Consider the following 20,088-nt stretch of genomic DNA (forward strand, 5'->3'; position numbering starts at 1 on the left):
ATAGTAAAAATAGTACTAACATTAATAGTAAATAATAACATCCCTGTTAAGAAAATACATGTTCTCAAAATGTTAGGGTCACTCCCTAGTTTACGTGAGTGGATAGCCGATTAATGTGTGAGTAAATATAATGTTCCAAACATTATTAGAGATATCTCCCGAAAATTGGCACAAATTGACGACTATAGGTCTGTAACCATTTTTTTTCTTGTGGACATTGCCGCAACACAGTATTTTGCCACTGCATGCGTGATAGAAGGGTTTGAGTCCTGGAGGAGAAAGCCTACATAAAAATTGTCTGCCCTCCCTGGCAATCTCTCTAATAAGGTGAGAATATATACTGTCCTATAAACTTGGTATAGCTCACAGTACAATAAAACATGTGAGATATCTTCAACTTCTCCTTTACCACATATACATACCCGTTCTGCTATTGGTGTTCTCTTATACCTGCCCTGTAGGAGTGCTGAGGGAAGAATGTTAAATCTGGCTCTGAAAAAAGCTATTGTTTTGGGAAAGTCAGATTATTCAAATATCTTGCCGATTCCCACACACCCTGTTTGATTCTGTCCCTACTGTGGCAAGGCAACATATTTAGTTCTTCTTGGAACTCCATGTCCTTTATTCTATTGGATACTACTTGCTTTGCTTGGTCAAAGCCTAGGGACATTAAGAATACCGAAGAGAGCCCATAAGAGCCCAGTTTATGATCTATCGCCTGCTTCCAGGGGGAAGGAAAGTTGTCAGTCAGCACTAACGGGGACAGTCCCTCTGAAAAGAAATGCATTTTAAGCCAGTGAATGATCATCATCTTCCAGGCTCTTACCTGGATTTGGGGCATGCCTGTCTCAATTCTTAATTGGGCATTTGGGGTTCCTTTGGGTGCAGCTAAGATGGCTCGCAGGAATTTGGTTTGTATGGTTTCCAGCAAGTTTTTCTTTGCAAGGATTCCTGTTTGTGCCTCATATAGAATTTGCGCCAATGTTTTGGCCTCGAAAAGTTTTAATGATGGCCTGATCCTTCACAAAACCATCTTTATAAAACCATCCATAATGGCTGCCATGATTACTGCTGACAACAGATTCCGCAATTTAATAATGCGCAGGGTGAAAAAGTATATATGAACCACAAAGTCTTCTTGGATATAGACAGTCATATGTGGGGAAAATCCCAACTCAACCAATTTTAGAAGTTACTCAAAAGACACTGTATGAGGGTGGTGATCTAGTTTTGCTTTTTTTTAAAAAAAAAAGATATAGTTGATTTAATTACATTTTGATGTCTGTCTTATATACCTTTTGTTTCTTAGTCTACCAGAATATGTGCAGCCAGCCACTGTGGCTGGCAAAGGCTTTGCACGATACTTGAATTCTGTCAAGGTTGCCCAATTCACTGCTGGAAGGCATTCAAGTAATTTGGCAATAATATCCTTTTAATGTGAAGCTCGAATGATAATGGGAGAAATGGAGGAGCAGATCTGTCAGTTTGCTTCTCTTGAGCAACTGCTGGTGGGGAAGATTAGTCAACATGACAAGACAGCCAAAGCCCACTGTTCTGTGAAGATATCTAACTTTCTTATACAACCCGCTAAATTCTAACTTTAGTTTAACAAAATCTCTCTGCTGTGGTCACAAAACATGAACAGCAACATATGTCAGGGATGCCTTCATAACGTACTTAACAGTAATCGCAGCTCAAGTTGGCTTCACAGCCGCCAAACTAAGCACATTTGCTACGTGTTCCCCCTTCTTCTTAGGCATCACCAGGAAATTACCATTAAAGATGCTGCATCTTTAGAGAACTGGTCATCCCTCCTTTTTAAAGCAAAGATACATGCATGCAATTGTCCCACTGGTGGCCTGTGAGATTGACAAGACTGAAGCAGGAAACAAGATTAGTAGTGGTTCCAAGGAAGAGGTAAAAGAAAGTGATGTATTTGTGAGGTGACTAGAGGAGGATCCCAGAGCCATGTCCTCTCATGGTGGCCTGCACATTACCTTGCCTACAGAGTTTAAAACATTTCCCCACTTACCTTTTGATACAAGCCTGGGCTGCTTTGTTAGGTGATCTTTTTGTTCATTTATGTTTTTTCTGTATTTTCCTGTTTTATAAATTGTCCCAAGACTGTTGGTGTGCATGTGTGCACATGTGTATTGTGTGAATCCAACCAGTGTTGCCTGGAAACCCTGGTTTGCAGCTTAATGCATTGCGTGACTCTAACCTATTGAGGTTTATTCAATAAGCCATGATTACAGCCGTGGTGGCATAGTGGTTAGAATGCAGTACTGCAGGCTACTTCTGCTGATTGCCAGCTTCCAGCAGTTGGATTCTCACTGACTCAAGGTTGACTCAGCCTTCCGAGGTCGGTAAAATGAGGACCCAGATTGTTGGGGGCAACATGCTGACTCTGTAAAGCTTAGAGAGGGCTGTAAAGCAGTATATAAATCTAAATGTTATTGCTATTAAACACTTCATTATGGGGAACCTAATATGCAGGCAAGAGGTGGAATTTTTTTTGCCTGGATATAAAAAAGTCAGATTACCAATTTAAGTTATGTTAAAAGTGTAACTTTAGAAATGTACCCTGGCATCCTCTCATCAAACCATCAGGCTTTTCCAAAGTAACAAGAGTATTATTGTTCCTCATGTTTTAAAATCTCTGTTCAGGCAGCAGCTAATAAAATCATATCTGATCTCTGTGGAGAGAGGCATAACTTCCCCTTTCTTCAAAAGGAAATGAAAAATGATGATGTTCCTGTTAGGAAGCAAGAATCTCTGGGAAGTGTGTTGAAAGGAAACTTAGCTTTGCCTACAACTTTGAAAATAAGGATAATGACTAGACACATTGGGAGGGAGGGATGAGAGTTTTGGGGAAAGGCTCACATCAATCAAATAAAACCAAGATTTAGTTCTCAGAGCAAGACCTAGAAATTGCTCCTCTGAGAAGGGCAGAGAATTAATAATTCCAGTATCTTTTCACACATCAATCCAGGGTGAGAATGTGGGTCCCCCATTCTTTTGCATTTTCTTATATGGGGCATAAACACAGGCTCTCAAAACAGGCTAAGCTTTTGTTTATTGAATGAATTATCATCAGCACAGCACATTCATCTTACCATCCAAATTATTAGGGTCAAATGAAATACTAAACCAAAACTAAATATGTTTTATTTATTTAAAGGATTTGCTAATTGCGTTTACCCCAATGGATTCCAGGCAGCATAAAAAATATAAATGCCTTTGCATGAAGCATGACTCCAACCTTTGTGAATTGTCAGCCATGGTTTATTACTAATTATCACATTATAGCCTTGCCACATTGTTATCTATTATTATAGATAAAACTAAAAGTCTCATGTCTGTAACCTTTAACTGGGCATATTTTTTTTGAAATATGAAATTGCTTAGGAAGAAAACAGTCAAGTGTAGCTCTCCTATTCAACTGTTTTCATGTATTAATTCAGATATCTCTTTTATTCAGATTTAAATAACTGAGAAGGAAGGCAGGTGGCGTTATCCAGAAAACAACTTCTGACAAGGAGTTGGAGTAAAAAAAACCCACCTGTGTGGAGTTTGCTAAGAAGGCACTTTGGGTTGCAGATTTATTTCAATCACACTGCAGTGACACTTTCATAAGAACTAATGAATAAATTTGGTGGCACTGAGTAGGGGAAAGATTTTTTTTTATTGACACGTGAGCTATAAACAGGTGGGAACAAATCCACAGGGAAAACAACAGGTTCAGTACATGCATTTTAAAGCAACACATGAATGCTTAAAATGCCATTTTTATAGATTTGGGAAAATATGGCAAAATATGAATTCTTAGTTACCTTGTATTTAAGTTGTTGTAGGCAAGTGTGCAAAATTCTGTATTAATGATTATACAAGTGAAGATAAATGTGCAACTTTCTCCATATCGTACCAAGAGCTAGTAAAATCTCAACCTGGATGCCGTTTGCCAAATGGCCTTGGAGAATCTTTAAGCACATTTAGATTTTCCAAGGTGTCGTGTGCTATAGGTAAGAAAGGCAAGTTGAATCAAAACAAACATTGCTAGGTTTGAGAGGCAATTTGAACTGGAGAGTGGAATCTTCTCCCATTAATTCAACATGGAAAAGTTTTCCAATTTTCTCTGGTGTTCCTTTCTTACCAAGCCACATGGACTGAATCAAATGGACCATTGTGATCAAATGAAGTTCTTGGGGCTGCATGCAGCTGTAGTTTGACTATAAAACAATTTATACTCAGAAGTGCAAATATTTTCCAGAGAAAGACAGATCATTCAGTTATTTCTTTTTGACACCTTTGGGCATCAAACTGCTCTTTAGTGCATTAAGTTTCAGAGTTTTGTTTTTTTTAAAAGAAACTAAGCCTGTAATTCAAGAGCTGGTGAATTCAGGCTCCAGGTGCCCTTGTTCAATCTTGTGCAAGAACCGGGGCCCTTGGGATACAAATCATTTTTGAATGATTGCATCTGTAGCAACCATAGCATAGACCAGAGGTGTCAAACTGGCGGACCACAGGCCGGATGCGTCACATGCAGGCCACACCCATCCTCCTGGCTCTGCAAAAGCAAAAAAGTCACAACATGTCACAATACATCATGTGACATGACTGAGTTTGACACCTGTGTTCTAGACTGTCATGTGCTAGAAAAGGAGGATAATTTGGCCAAAAAAGCAAGGCAGGTAAGAGACTGAAAGGGAAATTCAAGTGAGTGATTAGGAGGTGGAGAGAACAAAAATTGGTTTTCATTGGTTTGGACTAAATCCTGAACTACAAATAAGCTTTGTGGGACACAGGGCTCGTCTCATTTTTGACATGAAGATTTCAAGTTGACAACATTCCTTAATTCCAAAACCACAGGTGTTTGGGGGTTGACATGCGCATCACACAACTGTCCAGTCTTACAAAGCACATAACCACGTGTTGCCATTTTGATGTTATAACTTGTTGGGTATCTGTGCAAACAACCCTAATATAACTTCCTCATCCCGTGTGTTGTGGGAGGATAAGCCCTATCCCACTCCTATTGTGCATATGGTGTTTTAATTGTATGACTGTAAGCTGCCTGGAGTCACCTTGGCGAGATGGGCAGCATAGAAGTTTAATAATAAAATAAAAATAAAAAATAGTATCTATTGAAATTTTGTTCATGGGTTTGAGCACTGGGAGACAACAGGATTAACCATCTTGCTCACAACCACCATGGAAACTTTTAAAGGTCACTAAATTTGCAAATCTTTCTAACCAATTTTGGAAATTGCTCATTAACAGAAATGCCAGATGAATATGCCTTTGAAAGAAAAAGTTTGAAAATGCCAGATGAATCTGCCTTCAATTCAGAATGAAAGAACATTTTAATCATAAACTTAAGAATTTTAAAAAAAATCTGAATAAATCTGATTTTGATCTAAGAAAATTATAAACAGACTAATAGTTCAGATAACTCTGGAATATTGAAACTTTTACAATAAGATTTTGGAATTAATTATAAAGAAAAATTAGCTTCTTGTGGGAAATGGATTGTTTTTTGAGTTTTGTAAGACATATCAGAGATAATGAGAGGATTCCCACATGTGTCCAGGGTGGCTGCTCCTCATGAATAGATTACAGGACAGTGGTTTCCATGATTTCAAAAACTGGACACTGGAGAGACTAAAGTTTTTAGGTAGAGGAAAATGTTGCAAAACATAATAAAAATACCAAAGGACTTTTGAGGAATGGAATCAGAAAATAGTAACCCGATATCAACAATATCAGTAATGGAGATGATACTGAACGTGGATTTACAACCTGCAGGCTAAGAAAATGATTTTTAAAAAAGGATGTTTCACTGGATCCACGTAAGAAACTGCCTGAGATTTTAAAATTTAAAAGAGAAATATAAATGACAAACCACAAATGACCTGGATACATTTTTCCTAGTGGGTTTACTTACCAAAGCCTTGAATAACTCTGTGGAGTGGGACAAAGAATAAAATAAAATCCCACAATATTTGAATGAACTAAAGATTAAAACTGTTAGAAGGAATATAAAATTGGTTTATTTGATCAAGGTTAAAAAAGATGTTACTTCTGGCAAGGCTTAATGGGCTTTCTGCTGACACAGGACAGAAAAGATATTTTATGAATTTTTTTTATAAAGAAGAAATGGTATACAAGATGAAAAGATAAATGTTTGAAGGAAAGAATGAATATATGAATATATTTCAAAGAAAGCTTTACTCCAAACTATGTTTTCAAGGAGAATTCAGTGTAATTTTGCCTTTGTTCCTGTGAACACATCCACCAGCTTAATTTTGGAATTTATCAGCATGGCTTGTGCTCACAGTGAGGTGGTTATGTACATTTTGGGCACAGAAATTATCATGCTAAAGAAAGACGGAAAATCACACATACTGTGTTATGTTGGAACAAGCTTTTTTTTTTAAAAAACAAAACAAAAAGAGCTTGCTAAAAATAAAGAAAGTTGATGCTAAACTTGCAACAAATTCTTTGAGGGTAGAGAAATTATCAGTCTGAACTAACCCTGTCAACATTCAGTCCAATCCAGGCAATTTGATGAGATTTTTAACATTTTTTATCCATCATCAGATTTTTAATGAATTACTTTTGAGCAAAAGCAGCTGATTGCTTCCTTTCACTGTTTTATTTTTTTAAGTTTGCCATGAACGCTTGGGAGGCATGACCCCCAAATCTCTGAGGCCTTACTTATCCACCATGATTGCTGAACACTGAAAACAGTTTCCTGTCATTTTCCTACACCATCCATACTAAAAAATGGATTTAGGGAGGGAATGTTCATAAAAGTTTGTTATGAACCTTCCCTCCCTAAATCCGTTGTCACCAAATATGTAATGTGGCCTTGTCCATTTAAAGAGGTTGTCAGGTCTGCCCTCCCCTCTCACCAATATTAAATACAGACCTTATTTGAACTGATCTAACCAGAGGTTAAGCAAGCCCCGTGAAAGTACTAGCTTTCCATTAATTTTGCATGCCTTCTTCAGGTAAACAAATTCCTTATTTTTGTTTTAAGAAGCAGAATGGGGAAATGGGGAAGGGGGAAGTGAATGACCCAGCAACCCCCAGAAATCCTGGTTGCAAGAAACATGCATTTATTTCAAGAGCACCCCAACTAGTCCCTAATCAAATGTCTCTCTCTCTCTCCTTTTTAGTCTAAGGCAGTGGTTCTCAACCTTTTTAATGCCGCGACCCCAACCGGTCGTAAGTCAAGGACTAAACCGGTCATAAGTCGAGGACTAAACCGGTCATAAGTCGAGGACTAAACCGGTCATAAGTCGAGGACTACCCAACCAGTCGTAAGTCAAGGACTTTCCCTGCCCGGGAGCGCCGCGCATGCGTGGTTCTGCCCCCTGCGCCGGCCGAGGCATAGCTGGCAAGTGGCAGAGACGGAGCAGGCCGACCACCAGCTGGCCCAGCCCAAGGGAGGTAAGGCACCCGCCGGAAAAGGAAAAAAAAATGGCGGACAAAAAAAATGGACAAAAAAAATGGCGGACAGCCTTGCTTGGCGACCCCCATGAAATGGTCGATCGACCCCAAATGGGGTCCCGACCCACAGGTTGAGAACCACTGGTCTAAGGTACTTTTTGACAACTGAAGATTATGAGCTGAGTGTTGGCAGCACTGAGGACCTAGTTGTTAACAAAGGCAGTCTCTTTTCTCCAAAGCTATGTGCTCAAACCCACAAAGACCCAGGCACGCTCAGCTTTTCCCATATCATAGGCCAACAACACCTATTCTGAGAAAATAGTAAGGTCAGCCAGGTTTCATTTAAGTGCTAGCTGTTCTTGACTTATCAGTGATTGTTCTTTACTAATATTTATCTAAAAAGCTAAGTGGCTGTGAGGGCAACCCTTGATGCAAATGTTACAGAACTAGGTCAGCACATCCAATGCCCTAGGATTGATGCCTCAAATTTATTTTTCATGGCCTTCAAAGCCTCCTCTGACAATTGCTAAACATTGGTGATGAATGTTTGTCATTTTGAGATAGGAAGGATGGGAGTAGGATTAATGTAGTATAAAAGCAAAGAACAAAAACCCAGAAAAAACATTTTTTCTCAACTCTTTGCTCAGTCCCGCCCCATCCCACCAAGACTACCTAAATATGGTGTAAGGGAAATTCCCATTTCATCTGTGAAGGTTAAGTGCTCAAAATGAGACTTGTTTGTATACACTAAGACTTCACATTAGGTGAGGGGCTCATTTTAGCAGGTAGGAATTAAAGAGGTTTGTGGAGCAATTACAACTCATGTTATGGAAGACTCCGTTTTATAACCTGTTAACTTTATAATTCACCCTCCCTGTTTAAATTAGAAGTTCTTAACCTTTTTGTGTCATGGACCCCTTTCCAGTTGAAGTTTGGTTATAGGTTAGTGAAACTAAAGTGATTTTTTTCCCCATTCACAAAATCATCTGAAATCTACTTGTGGACCCCAAGTTAAATAACTGGAGCTCAAGTGTGTTTATTCATAAAGATGGCACAAACTGATTTTCAGACACACTGGAGATTCATTCTTCGTGTCTGCTATTCACTTGGTCTCTTTTAACGTATGTGATAGTTACACCATTAAATCTACACTTAAATATATTTAGATAAGACCCTTTGCTTGAATTCAACTCCGTGGAAATGCTTCTCATCCAGGGCAGATTTTACGGGGTGGGGACGGCAAGTAGTGGAAGACTGCTGTTCAACACAGCTAATCAAAACAGAACAAGCCCCACCAAATATATTGATTTCAATTAACTTTCCTGCAGTGGCCTAATTGATGGTTCTTTTTATAAACAGCTGTTGTGAACGCTTCTGGCAGACAATTGGCAGAAACTAACAGGAAAAAGCATGCACAGATGACTATGCTTAAAAATAAAAGGCCTGCTTTCAGTATGAAGATTTACAGACTCCCACCATATGCAGAAATGGTTGAAAGGGATGAATGTCCCTGAATTATTCAGGAGAAAAGCAGCATTTTATCTACAGTATACGGCCATCTAGTGGCCCAAGGGATAGTACTTCTGAATGGCTACCATCTATTTTGTATCTTTTTAAATTATAGTGAAACTTTTTATTTTGATGTCCAGAAAAGTTAAAATGTACTGTGAATTTTTTCTGTTCTCTTGGGGAAAAAAGGCTTGGTTCTTAGAAGCATGCTGTTCCTTTCACATTGAACACAGAATTTGTGATACTCCTATCTTTTAAGGCAGAAAAGGACACTTCACCAATGTAAAGGATCCTGTTTCCAGCTTCTGACAGCAAGTCACGAGCAATCTTGCTGCCTCAATAATCACCGTCTCCTTTCTCCCCAATTGCACCAGAACAAAAGTCATTCTCAGCTCAAAGTCATTGAGTATCCAAAGACCTCAACAATTTTTTAATTAGGTTTTCTGAAGAACTGTAATTTAAAACAGGCACACAAGTGTCACAACAATATAGGAATGTTTGCTTAAATCAGTGGTTTTCAACCTTTTCAATGCCGTGACCCCAACCGGTCATAAGTCGAGGACTAAACTGGTCATAAGTCGAGGACTAAACCGGTCGTAAGTTGAGGACTACCCAACCGGTCGTAAGTCGAGGACTTTCCCTTCCCAGGAGCGCCGCGCATGCGTGGTTCCGCCCCCTGCGCCGGCCGAGGCGTAGCTGGCAAGCGGCAGAGACAGAGCAGGCCGACCACCAGCTGGCCCAGCCCAAGGAATGTAAGGCACCCGCCGGAAAAGGGGGGGAAAAATGGCGGACAAAAAAAAAAAATGGCGGACAAAAAAAATGGCAGACAGCCTTGCTTGGCGACCCCCATGAAATGGTCGATCGACCCCAAATGGGGTCCCGACCCACAGGTTGAGAACCACTGGCTTAAATAAAACATCTCCCCCCCAAATTGATTGTATCTCTTTGGTGGTGCCATAGTAGAGCTTTACGAAAATATTCTCAGAGGGAGGGAAATTAATTCCTTTTCACCTTGTACAGAATTGTGCAAGTTCTATTACTTCTCTGAAAATTAAACTGTTCTAAAGGGAACAGCTCCCACCCCCATTTAACTTGCTGGGGAAACTAAACGTATTCCTACTGCATTCTCCCTGGATATGAAACAGGAAATGAAAAGCTCCCTGGTTTTATATAGCTCAAGAGTGCGATTTCTTTGTATATTTATTAGCTACTCTTCAGCTGAAGTTCCCCAAGTGGTTTTGGTGGCGATACAAGGTGAGGAGAAAAGGAGAGAAATCAAATCTCAGGCTGCTGGAGAAAAGGATGACATAAACAGATGCAAAGCAACTGAAGTGCAATTGAACTGGCTTTTCTGCCTGTTGACAATCTGACGAAGTGGACCACAATACAAAAAAAAATTATATTTTAGATCAGTGGTTCTCAACCTTTTTAATGCCGCGACCCCAACCGGTCGTAAGTCGAGGACTAAACCGGTTGTAGGTCGAGGACTAAACCGGTCGTAAGTCGAGGACTAAACCGGTCGTAAGTCGAGGACTAAACCGGTCATAAGTCGAGGACTACCCAACCGGTCGTTAAGTTGAGGACTTTCCCTGCCCGGGAGCGCCGCGCATGTGTGGTTCCGCCCCCTGCGCCGGCCGAGGCGTAGCTGGCAAGTGGCAGAGACAGAGCAGGCCGACCACCAGCTGGCCCAGCCCAAGGGAGGTAAGGCACCCGCCGGAAAAGGGGGAAAAATGGCGGACAAAAAAAATGACGGACAGCCTTGCTTGGCGACCCCCGTGAAATGGTCGATCGACCCCAAATGGGGTCCCGACCCACAGGTTGAGAACCACTGTTTTAGATTAAGGTGCCACAAATTCTTAGTCTCTCTGTATTTTTTGGATAATACACATAGTTCTCTCCTGACATAATTTCTGGGCTATTTGCCACTTCTGTGCATAATGTAAGCAAACTTACTTTGTATTTTCTAGTAAGAACACAGTTGACTCATTCAAAAAAAAAAAAAAAAAAAAAAAAGACCCAGGCTTTAAGAGGAGGTGATTGTACAATGGTTTTCTTTACTTCAAAAATGCCACCGGTCACTTCATCTTCCTCCGAGGAGTGCACTGCTTTATGCACAGCTTGTTGTTGTTTTTTTAATCCAGGAAGCTTACTATGTCACAGTAACTGAGCATCAGCAATAGAAAAAACATTGTGTACCTTTGCAATGTTCTCTGAGCAGACTCTTAGGAAGAAAAAACCCACACAAACAGCATAAACTTTTCAAAAGCAGTATTTATTTAAAGGGAAACTAGCCATTTACAACATAAAAGGGCATAAACCAATAAAAAAGCATAGTGGTTTCCCAACACTGTGGTTATTCTACCTAGCTGGCATTGTGGCAAACCTCTATTGTGCTATAAATTAACAGGCAACTCAAATGGTAATATGTTGAAGAAGGCCAACAGCCCAGTTACGTGTCCTGTTTGTTTCATTAATTCTAATGAGTAAGATAAGCTCAAGGACAAAACTTGTGGGAAGACTGTAATAGCAATCTATCCACATAGGCTGCTCCACATAATCTGCGTGTGCACAGAACAGGCTCTGGCACCTATGTATCACCTCCACCATCCTCATAACACATGGACCCACAAACCTGGCAGGAGATGTTATTTGGCAAGGGAATTGCTGCTGTCTTGCAGTTGATCATAATTAACCTCTAGCTAGGACTAGTGACCCCAACGCTTTCCCCTTCAACTATCACAGGACACACACATCTCGTTCTTGGAGGACTGACAGGTTGTTGAGAAGATACATATGATAAATGGTGGAGAATGGGGATCATACCACTTCAGGGTAAATTCCCTTAAAAAAGAAAATATAAAAATGCCTTCTCTGCCTGTATAATCAGGGAGAAAGGTACTTGTCTACCTCTCTGAGTGCTTGTCTAGATATGCAAGAGGGGAGTTCTCACCTTTTTACTTGGCAACATTCAAACAGGTTCAAAGCTTTCTGCAACCCAAGTAGGTTGGCACATTTCCCACATCTGCAAGACACATGATTTTTATTCTAATGGGGAACTGATCCTGAGAGGCCACAAGTTATCCCAAATTTTCCAGAATCCCAACTGCATGATTGTATGCTGGACAATTACAAGATGTGGATCCAAATTAGATAAAGATGCTTCACATCTGGCTTACGTATCCTTGTTATATAGCTTAAACTAGTTAGTTCTTCCTTCCATAAGAGCTGCACGGGTTCGGGAAAAATATGTGTATTTTCCTAATCTTGTTCAGCTACAGGACAAGATCAGGAAAGTCCAAAGCCCGCTTTGGATACAAATAACATGCATTTGTATGGAAAACAAATGTAACTATACAGGATGTGCCTTTAAGTGAGGATGAGTAAGTCTTTCATATATTTGCCCTCATTTGTCCACCGCTATAATGTATTCACTTAATACTGATCAGACTAGCCTTGCCAGCCTGGTGATTTCCATAAATATTGAGACCACTGAGTTAGCTGATCAAGAGTTGAAGTCCAACACATTTAGAAAACACCAGGCTAGGAAAGAACATCTTGGACAAGGGAGCTTAAGCAAATTCTTCTTAACATCCCAAGCCCCATCTCTTCCTTATTTCTGTGCCTGCTCTTTACCTCTGAAACAGTATTCATAAAATATCAAGGCTATCTGCTGACATTACTCACTTGTCTGAAGAGAGCGGTCAAGCCAGTTTCAACAGCAAGCTCTTGACTTTGAAGGTAGGGATTTGGCAAATTGGCTTTCGGGGCCTCTTAGCACCTGGGCACCCTAATTCTGTTGTCCTGCCACAACTAACTTTGACTTCATGGCTGGGAATACGGCTGCTCATAGATGGGACTGTCCTTGTCCCTCAGGTTTCTGGATTCTATAATCACTTAGGAAAATGGGAGGAGATCAACTGAACAGGCTAACTCACCACTGATTTTCCCAGGTCTGGACGATGAAGTCATCTTTCTGGCGTTGCCATTATCCCAAATGAAAGGGAAGCTGTTTCCACCACAGCATCGCATCCCCAAGGGGATCCTTCTGGCTGTCCCTTTTGATACTTCTGAAATGTCAGGACATTTCACAGCATAAGCAAGACATTATCATTATTGTTGCCATTAAAGAAAGAAACCTGATCCAAGATCTTAATCCAACTGTAGGCAGAAAGTAAATTTTAAATAAAAATGTGATGATGTTCAAATAGCAAGAGATTTAGTTCTATTTATTTTCCAGAATGCTTAGGAAAGTTAATTGGATACACTCGTAGTTTTGTTATGTGGAAATGTGGAAAACTGCAAAGTTGCAAAGTATTTTTAATATTTTTGTTTCAAAAACTAGAACCCAACCTTCCAATGAATTCTCAGTAGGAAATCAGGATTAATGACATTATATCACAATATTACAACAAAATGTTATATTTGGTGAGTTTATTTTACTACATCAGAAAATGATAATATTTTTCTGGAAAGGTTCATGGTTTTTAGAAAGTCCACCATTTGTTACAAGAATTAAGTGCTATCTAACTTCAAACCAAATTTATACTCCACTCAAGCTTTAAATGCATTACTTGGAAAATATAAATAGGTAATGCAGGAACAGAAGCCAAATGCACCATATAAAGCATCTGACTTTCTTAAATAACATTTTCTACCTTTAACAAATATACTTGTGTTGAATTTGCTTTATGACAAATCTGTAGAATTCTCCATGTACTGACCTCTTTTTGATTACATAGCACCAGATTTAGAAGGCGTTAACCAAGAAATTGCAACAATGAGTTCTATTGATCAAATATATCTCATTAGAAAGTACATGATGCTGTGCATATTCTCTCTTTAGAAGCCAGTTGTTTGGAAAAAGTGCCACTTTTTCTAAACAATGGCTTCTGTTAACTTAATTTTGGTTGGTCATGAAGACTGAACCTGGCTCTTATCAATTTTATCTAAGATGAAAGAAGTTCCACCAAGGGTGAACGGAGGTGGTTTTCCCCAGCTGCATGAGACACACCTTTGATGGAGGGACGGTTCCTACCCCCTTTTCCACCTTCCAACAATGATGAGCACCAGCTTGGGAAAAGGTGTCGTAAAACCTAGCTTGCATGGCAATGCTCTAGGGCAGGGGTGGGAAGCTTTATGACCTGTGGACTTCAACTCCCAGAATTCCTGAGTCAGCAAAAAGATCCAAAAGATCTAGAATGTACCAAAGTTATCCATTCTCTTGACTGAATGGGGCGCCAACTTGCAACAGGACAACTCCTCACGGAATAACTCAGCCATTGTGCCGAAAGACAATCCACGTGGAATAACTCAATGCAATAATTATCCACCACTGTTTCTTTGACATTTTCATTGACAAAAATGGAAATAACGTAGAAAAAAAACAGTGGCAGATAATGTTTATCACATATGGATTGTCCTGTGGCAAGATGGCCCCATCGAGTTGCCCTAGACCCCCTCTCTTGACAGAGTATTTGCAATTCTGCCTCTGTCACAAAGACTTATGCATTTTAAAATGTGAGTTACTCTGCACGCTTTTATTTTTCTTTAAGTAGGCAGATAATAGGATAAAGTCATTGCTGCCATTTAATGAGATGCCACATTTGTGTCTGAAACAAGCATAGAGCTCATCAGCCAGAATTTTAAAACTTTCCTTCACAGTGGTGAAGTTTCATTAAATATAAATTTAACGCATTACTTGATACATTACAGATTTGATATATACCTTCACCAAAAGAAAACACAAAAGCAAAAAAAAAAACCCCACATACCGTAATTTCTCTTCTTACGTGCAAGTGCTGCTCTACTTGTCCAAGTCTGAAAGGCATTTACTGGGCTTTTTTCACGGCATGCAAATTTGATAGAAGTTAACTCTTTTATTAAAAATAAACTTTTATTATAAAAGTAACCATTACAATAGGGAGCACAATTTTATGTGCCAAGATTCATGCTTGCTTTTTTCTTGAGTGGTATATTGGGACTACGCTCCAAAAAACCCAAAGTAATTCATTGCAAATATTTATATGAATATCATTTGTTTAATAATTCTTTCCCCCTTCCTTACACATTAAAAAAACCTAAAAGTTAATTAAAACAAAAGAAGCTTTATAATGTAAAAATTTATAATACAAAGGAAGCTCATCAAATTGGATAGTCAGTTTGGTGTGGCAGTTAAGCCATAAGGTTAAAAACCAGGATATTGCGAGTTCTAGTCCTGCCTTGAGCATGAAGCCAATTAGATGACTTGAGCCAGTCACTTCATCAGCCCTAGGAAGGAGGCAATGGCAAACCACTTTTGAAAAAGCTTGCAAAGAACACTGCAGGGACTTACCAGGCAGTCTTCAAGACTCAGACACAAGTGAATAGAAAAAAATCTTTTTATATTTAAGCAAACATTTCAAACCTATTCACCCTAAAATATTAGATGTATTATTCAATTACTGTAATTGGAGAGAAAAGAAATGCATACAACTCATCTCATCTTGCTAACCTGGATGTTTCCTTTCTTATCAGGAAGAAAAAAATAACGTTAGACAAGAAACACCACCAGGTCTTTCTCTGGAAGCCTTGACCATTGTTTATTCTTTAGATCGTCAACAAAAGATTTGACTTGAATGAGCTAAATGGAGGAGGAAGCCTTACTCTCATGCAGGATAAGAATGTATGGTATCAGCCAGCTTTTAATTAAACTCTGTTTGATTTTGAGAACTATTATTTTCAATCTTCCTTTCCAGATATAAATATGGTGGTAATGGGATTACTCTTCACCAGTAGCATCTGTGCATTAGAAGTCAATTCAGAAGTTGGTGTAGTGGTCAGAAATATGGTAGCTAAGTCTGTGTTCTTCCAAAACTACTTGATATCCTTTACAAAGATGTGTCGTAACCAACACAGCAAGATTCAAAAAGATCATTCTGTGCAATTACTTGAGAATATGAAGGAACCTGGAAAAGAGTTTCATCTGTCATGTTCTTCATATATAAAATTCCATTTTTTAAAAAAAAAACCCAAATGGGTTTATACCAGATTCTGCCTTTACCTCTCAGCATCCCAACCACTACAGCCAATGGTAAGCAATGGTGAGAGATGTAGTTCACTAGTAGGCTCTCCTTGCATTGCTTTTTCTACTTATTTAAGAACTCTACTTCTTTCCCATGGAAGCAACTTCTAACACAAAATCTACCACTCTTCTACTGTCTATTTATAATATGCAGCACAGATGCTTGAGCCTTAATTATAATTCAAGAACAGCCAGCTGGATCTGATGAACAATCCATTTACTTCAGCTTTCCATTTCCAACAAAAGCCACCCCACTATTAATTTTGAATAAGCAACTAAGAGATTATGTTGTTAATTACACTTTCCAGCTGCCTGATATTCTTAAGAAAAAGATGCTGCTCCATAAATGTGTTCTCTGTAAATCTATGGGAAGGCATTCTACATATCCAGTTATTTCCCTAACCCCTCCTAATAATTCAAAACATGGGGTTTTCCTTTTTCATAGCCAAAACACAACAGAGCTGGAGTTTTCAAGAAGGTATCTGCTACAATATCATAGACTGAAGCTACCAGGATTCAATATGGAGCTAAGTTATATGCCTTTTCATTGCTCTTGCAATGGTTTTATCAGAGGAGAGGCTTCTGAGTTTTTAATGCATTGCTTAAGGTGGAAAATATATGCTGCTTTGTTTTTGTTCTTTGTTATTTTTAAATGTTTGCTCCTACTAATTCTTACTTTCTCATTTTTCTTGCCTGCTTTTTCTTCATGCTAGATTGTGTGCTGTTACCTGTAATGTTCTGTATGTTTGTAAAAAATGCATATACTTTACACATTGAAAACAAAACATTTATAGAGATAATTATAACCCACCTCGTGGGGTTATTATGGTGGGGAAAACAGGAAGAGGAAAGAGCATTAGGTATGTTTGCTACCTTGAGTTATTGATAAAAAATAAAGACAAGATAAAAATAAATGAATATTCTCTGTCATACTGTAGCTGTCTGGGAGCAATTTTTTTTAAAAAAACTATCTGAGACAAAGGGAAGCATGAACTGTTTTTTGTGATGACATAGAATCCACTTTTACATGTTTGCCTTATATACTTTTCACTTTCACTGATACATGAATAGGGATATAAAGTACTGGATGGTAGAGTGCGTGCACATGTATCAATATTCGGGGGGGGGGGGGGGGGGGTTACACTATGACAATTTCTAGGATATCCTAGAATGTTGTTTAATGAAAGCAGAGAGCCATAGAAGACTGAAACTGCAACTTCATTATCTCCTAATTATTCTGTCGATGACCAGCAGTTCATTTCTGACCGGCTCAAGGTTGATTCAGCCTTCCATCCTTCCAAGATCGGTAAAATGAGGACCAGATTGTTGGGGGCAATAGGCTGACTCCATAAACTGCTTAGAAAGGGCTATAAAACACCGAAGTGGTATTTAAGTCTAAGTGCTATTGCTAATATAGGCAATCCTCGATTTACAAGAGTTCATTTAATTATAACGGCACAGAAAAAAGTGACTTATGACTGTTTTTCACACTTATGACCACTGCAGCACTCCCCTGGTCATGTGATCAAAATTTAGACTCTTGGCAACTGGCTCATATTTATAATGGTTGCAGTGTCCCGAGATTATTTGATCACCTTTTGCAACCTTTTGACAAGCAAAATCAATGGGAAGCCATATTCACTTAATTGTATTGCTAACTTAACAACTACAGTGATTCACTTAACAACTGTGGCAAGGAAGGTCATAAAATGGGGCAAAACTCACTTCACAAATGTCTCACTTAACAGGAGAAATGTTGGACTCAATTGCGATCGTATGTTGAGGACTACCTATATGTTGACATGCTTTGCCTGTGTTTTCCATTTCTGGTCTTGTTTTATTCTTGGTTTTTAGGGTGCATTTCAAATAACCAAGTGCTGAACACTGTATTTTATTTATAAAGTATGACTGTTCCAGAAATATAGTTTTATTCTATATAGATACATTACTCATAAATGTTAATCATATCTGATTTGCCCAGATTTGAAAATCAGCAACATTAATTGCCCTAACTGAAAAGGGTTTTGATTTTTCTCACAGAAAACTGTCCTTTGAGAATTTCAACCTGCTTATGTAAATTGCTGAAAGCAGTGAAATTATTGACATTCAGCTGGAAAATGCCAATCCTAATCAACTCATGGGGATTATAACTAGAAAAGATGCAATGTGAGAATGTATTCTAGAGAAAATGACAGGATTTTACTTACTTATTTACTTTTCCTTAAACAAAATATAACCCCACTGAATATAACATATGAAACAAATTCTAATGAGTCTGACCTTGTGGTCTACCAAGTTTAGCATTATTTATTTAATGTCCAGTGATAGTATTCTAGTATTTCAGGAACAGACCGTTTCCCAGTCGAACTAAAATCCTTTACATACACATACCAAGGACAGAAACTGAGACATAATCCCACTGAGCAAGTCCTATTGAATTTGAACAACAGAAATCAATTTAATATAGATTTTGGAGAAAAAATAATTTCATTTGTTCTAGAAATGTTTTAGCAGTTTTTTTGGTAGCAGAATAAAGCACGAGTTCCTTATAGTGTTGGGAGGGATCGGCGTCTCCTTCCCCATTTATCAAATCTCTCCTAGTTGCATAACATAATTTTATAATAACTTTTTTTTACCTTTTAATATGAGATGCTCCATTGATTTGCTGATCTTTTCCTCTCAGAGAGACAGCAACTGGATACCAGCTAGGGTGAGTTCTTCAAGAGCTGAATTGACACTATAAATAAATCTCAATGGGTAGATCTAAGTATAACTAAAAAGTGGCTTGTACGTGACCATGTAAAATAGAATCTTAATGTATGTTTAATAAGGCAGTTAAACATTTGATATTGAGAATTTGCTGACAGATTAATACACAAATGACTAATCACCAACAGAAATCAGTCTGCTGATAAAAAGAAGATGTAATTTGTCTCTGGATACTAGAAATGCAAAAGTAAACACTTCCAAGCAAACATATCTTGTAAAATTAACAATGTTTGTATCTCACAATGAATAGCGCAATTAACCACATCTTGGTATCACTATTAATACTATGATGTGTCACTTTTGTAGAGATGCAATCTTTTCTTGTTCTCCTAATATTGCTGGACTACAGAAGCTTGATTAAATATTAAGACTAAACATGCTTTACTTGGGCTTCCGTGAACTATCCAAGTTGACCCATTGTAACAAAGCATTAAAAAAAAAAAAACCATCAGGTTCCAAAAATGCAATCCAGAAACTCCAGTAGATATGAACCTAGTATGTTTTGGAATTTCTGTGCACATATTAAAAACCTTAATCCTAATTCTGGATAATTACCAAGGGGGATAAGATGCAACTGCTTTCAATAAGGCAAAGTCAGTATATATTAAAATCTTTGGAAACTTGCAGAAACTTGCATTGGATAAGAAGTTAAATTTGCATTGATGATACATTTGGAATTTCCAAGTACTATATGCAAAGCATTTAAGTCAGCAGGAATTAGGGAAAAGAACACAATGCCAAATGGACATGGAAATTTTAATGGCCTGTTTAGAGAATTTTTTTCCAGTCTTTATTAAGTAAGCTGAAATGAAAAGGTCAGATGAAAGGTGTTCATACAAGTTATAATTTTCAGTTTATTTGGGAGAATTTAATTAAAGAGGTCACAGTATTTAAGGTGGAAAAGCCACCTGTACTTGGTCTTTCTGTTGGCATGTCTCTGATTTCTGAAGTAACCAGAAATTGTAGTTGATAATTTATCCATTCAGTCCATTTGCAAAGAAGTTTTTTAAAATAATTTGCCTGAAAGTGAAAATAAAAATAGAAGAGAAAAATCAAGTGATTACCCACCACCACGATAAAACAAAATAATTTATTCCAAATTATTTAAAAAGGAAGCTGTACCATTGATTCATTCTGAAATGTGCTTATCTCCAGGATTAGGAATATGCAGTCCTCTATATCAGGGGTCTTCACACTTGGCAACTTTAAGACTTGTGGACTTCAACTCCCAGAATTCCTCAGCCATCCCTGGCTGGCTGAGGAATTCTGGGAGTTGAAGTCCACAAGTCTTAAAG

At 38.4% G+C, this 20,088-nt stretch overlaps 1 long non-coding RNA gene across 1 annotated transcript; it reads right to left on the reverse strand.

The window, feature by feature from the left end:
- Positions 1-11,217: 11,217 nt before the first annotated feature.
- On the reverse strand, positions 11,218-14,299 carry LOC107288007. The gene is made up of 2 exons (XR_001548886.1): positions 12,900-14,299; positions 11,218-11,986 (listed from the first exon to the last, which is right to left on the reverse strand). It is a non-coding gene; the product is annotated as an uncharacterized LOC107288007 (long non-coding RNA).
- Between the last annotated feature and the right edge of the window lie 5,789 nt (positions 14,300-20,088).

This window comes from Protobothrops mucrosquamatus, unplaced genomic scaffold (genome assembly GCF_001527695.2).
Source record: "Protobothrops mucrosquamatus isolate PMUCROS unplaced genomic scaffold, P.Mucros_1.0 scaffold468, whole genome shotgun sequence".
Lineage (NCBI taxonomy): Eukaryota > Metazoa > Chordata > Lepidosauria > Squamata > Viperidae > Protobothrops > Protobothrops mucrosquamatus.